This window comes from Panthera tigris, chromosome F2 (genome assembly GCF_018350195.1).
Source record: "Panthera tigris isolate Pti1 chromosome F2, P.tigris_Pti1_mat1.1, whole genome shotgun sequence".
In the NCBI taxonomy this organism is placed as follows: Eukaryota; Metazoa; Chordata; class Mammalia; order Carnivora; family Felidae; genus Panthera; species Panthera tigris.
In genome coordinates this window covers 80672519-80676167 of record NC_056676.1, presented here as the reverse complement: position 1 = coordinate 80676167, position 3649 = coordinate 80672519, and the positions used below count along the sequence as shown (strand labels likewise).

The 3649-nt window shown below is 61.1% G+C and overlaps 1 long non-coding RNA gene across 1 annotated transcript; it reads right to left on the bottom strand.

Moving 5' to 3' along the window:
* Positions 1–262: 262 nt before the first annotated feature.
* On the bottom strand, positions 263–3087 carry LOC122235070. The gene is made up of 2 exons (XR_006213184.1): positions 2595–3087; positions 263–772 (listed from the first exon to the last, which is right to left on the bottom strand). It is a non-coding gene; the product is annotated as an uncharacterized LOC122235070 (long non-coding RNA).
* Positions 3088–3649: the final 562 nt, after the last annotated feature.

Genomic DNA, 3649 nt, shown 5'->3' with positions numbered 1-3649 from the left:
GGGGTTTGGCCTCGACCTTCACCCACGTCTCTGGCCTCCTGGGGGGACCCCTCCTTCGTCAGATGGCACAGGAAGTCCTGCCCTGAGATCCTACTGTGACAGGTGCTATGATACAGCCCGGGGATGGGGGGGCGGGGGGGGAACATGAATATGAAAGTGATGGGAGAGTCGCCAAGTTCTCGGTCAACACCTTCGGCGCCATGGCTCCAGGGGAGAGAATGACCGAGGAAGCCTACAGCCCAGTGATGGACAAACCCTTGGGGAGTGGTGGCCCCCAGATTTAATCTCGCTCAGAAGTAGATGACAGGGACAAATCAGGCAGACAGGAGCCCTGGGAGTCTTCACATACGTCCCCTTGCCCTCAGCTGGCCTCTCCTCGCCTCCGCCAAGGGCAGGCCCTGCTGCCGGCCTGGCTCGGTACCACAAGGGCTGAGGACAGAGGGGCCAACCGGGGTGTGAGTGTTTGGCCGGGGGGCAGGGGTGGAGCCGGGCTGCTATTCCAACCCGGGGGCGTCCTGGCCACACACACAGTGAGCCGTTCTGGCTGAGCTGTCCAATGGGCTGGGGTCCAACGCTGGGTCGACGAATTCTTAGCCGCGCGACCTTGGGCCTGTCCTCCACCTTTCCGACTTCGGTGGGGGTGGGGTAGTGCTTTTCCACCTGGTTGTGTGCAGCTGTGAGTGACATCACGGAGGCCAGCTGCCTGCACAGCTGTATTTCATCTAATCTAAGACACCGTCGACTTTAATACGCACTGTTATTTTTGGCATTACTAAAAAGAGAAGAGATTGCCAATTATATTGTGAGACACCATTGATGGTAAGATGCATCCTGGTTTCAGAGCCGTTCAAATGTGAACAAATGTGCCCCTTTGATGGATTAAACTGGGGAAGAGACAAATGTATTTGCTTCCAAAGCAGTGCGTCTCACATTCTCACATTCGTGAGAGTCCGATGGGCGAAGAGCGAGCGTGCTCTGGGGCGGGGGTGGGGGGTGCGGGGGGCGGAGCAGCTCGGTGCGGAGGAACAGCGTCCAGCAAGTGTGAGCCCCCAGACCCTGGGAATGTTCAGTCCAGGCTCAGCGGAGTCCAAAGGACTCAACAGCTGGACAGACGCTGCTCAGACGCCCTTTGATGCCCTTCTCCACCCCCAGACTCGGTTCCCTAGAGACGCGCCTGCCTGAGCTCAGGGGGCAGGTAGACCAGATGGCCTCTCAAAGTCGCTCTCGGCTGTGGATCCCAGAGCAGAGAGCTACCCTGGGGCATCCTTTGTTTGTGTTTCTCTTGCTTTTGTGTTTTGATGCGGCGAATGGTGGTCAGCGAAGAAGAGACACGGGGCCTTTCTTGGGGGCTCCGAGCCTGCTGTCTGTGCAGAGGAGACAGCTGCCCCCCACCGCTCTGCGGGGGCCACATGAAGGCGGTCAGATGGAGGTGAGCGGACCCACAAGAGGGGCCTCCAGCAGGAAGCCTGCTCTGAAGCCTCCTGGACCCAGGCCCTCGCTCTCTGGGGGACCTGAGTGATGTTCAGTGGGGAGCCGGACCACCCTCCCGGGGGCCCTGTCTGCGCAAGGCCGGCCGAGGCCACGGTAGAGCTGTTGAACCCCTCTGGCCGTCAGCCTGGTTCCAGCCCCAGCCTGCACTTGACCTCAGCCGTCACACTGGACCAGGACCCCGGCCCCTGGTCCTCGTGGCCCCCTGAATGCCCATCTCTGATCTGATCCCTGCCTGCGCTGTCGGCCCCGTTTCTGCTGAGATCTTCAGACATGTGGCAGACCGTCGCCACCTGCCTACCACTGAGTCCCTGCCGTGGGCCGGCTTCCACGCAAGGCACCCAATACACACTCTCACGTAGTCTTTATGGCACTGCAGTGAGGGGAAATGACAATTCTTACTATGAAACCAGGAAGCCAGGGCTCAGAGGGGCCAGAGAGCAGGCTTGGGTCGCATCCATGGGACCTCCCAGCGCCTGCAGAAGGGCCCAGGTCTGCCTGGGTTCCCGGCTGGGTGATGTGCTCTGTGGCTCACTGTGGTGCTGCCGAGTGCCTCTGGGGACACATCCCTTGTGACGACGGCCCCATCCCAACCCCTATCTTGCTTAATCATCCTGTTTAAGTGTAGAGCACTTGAATCCTGCTGCCCAGTCTCTTGTTTGAGGCTGGCCCGATGCACCTGCCGCGGCCTCTCCCAGGCAGGTGGGTGGGCACGTCCCCCGACCTTCCGCTCCCCGCAGGTCTTGGCAGGGGCCTCGCCAGCTGGACCGTCTGCTCTGTCTGCCTCTGTCCCCCATCAGGCTCTGCCTGGTCCCCACCTCCCAGCTCCACCTGCCCTTAGGGGGCTCAGCCCCAGGTTCACCCCACGCTTCCCTCCAGCTTCATTGCACTGGCCCCATCACACGGCTACGCTGAACAGGTGTCAGGGGTATGCTGTGGTGGAGGGGGCAGATTTCAGCCCAAATCACTCCTTCACGGCAAAGGTGCGTGGGGCCCTCCCCTGACATTGGAGGCCAAGGAGAGAGCAGGACCCCATCTCCTCGGCCTGCTGCGGCTGACGTGGCAAATTGCCACACGTTAGGTGGCTCTCAGGAGCCGAAACTCACTCCGTCCTGGCTCAGGAAGACAGAAGCCAGGGTCAGTGCGCTGGTGGGGCCCCGAGGAGTCTGTCCAGCGCCTCCCTCACTGCTCCGGCGGTGACTGGCAGGCCTCGGCGCTGCTGGGCCCGTGCACTCATCGCTCCAGTCTCTGCCCCCCTGTCCCGCGACTTCCCCTGTGTGTCTTCGCATGGCCTACTCAGGAGGACGCCAGGCACTGGATCAGAGCCCATCCCCGTCCAGGGCCTCCTCACCTTGACTCACGACGTCGGCAGAATCCCCGTTGCCAATAAGGTCTCATTCTGAGGTCTGAGGGGATGTGAATTCTGGGGAACATTCTTTAGTCCTGTACACCCTCCACCCGGAGGGGAGCCAGGGCAGCCCTGGGGTCTCTTACCTCTTAGTCTGGAAACTTCCAGGCCCTGCTTATTCCCTCCCCCATGTCCCTGCTTCGGAAAAGGGACCTACAGGCCAGAGTTACTTTCTGGTCCACTGAGGAGGCCCGGAGGCCCAGCAGCTCAGGCAACATGGCCTCCAAGAGGGGCTTCCTCCTCCACGACGGACACACGCCCTCCTCTGTGACCTGACCTCCTTGTCCCACAGCACACACAGCCACTGGGGAACCCCTTACCTGAGGCTCCCCTGAAGAGCCCGTGCGTGTGCTCACATGCGTGGACCCCACACGTGCCAGCCGGGTGGTCTCTTGGGTTTTAACTCAGATATCTGACCCCCGCGTGTGGCCCCCCAACTCAGCCCTTGAGAACACTGTGGACATGAGCACCGGCACCGAGGCCAGCCCCGCCCACGCCCTCTACCTGGTTTTCTAGTGTGAAAATGACAGTCACCGAGCGTGCCCCAACATTGGCATGGAGTCTTGTGACGTGCCAGAAACCTCCGCCTGCTCTCCATTTGTCTCATTCTCCCCTCCACTGCTCCACAATAGAGACTCTCATAAAATCTGGGCATGCGGGCAACCCTGTCCTCCACCAAGAGCCACGTGCTTCCTCCCCGGGGACAGGCCATCCCCCACATCACCCCGCACTCAGGCTGGAGAGAGGGAAGCA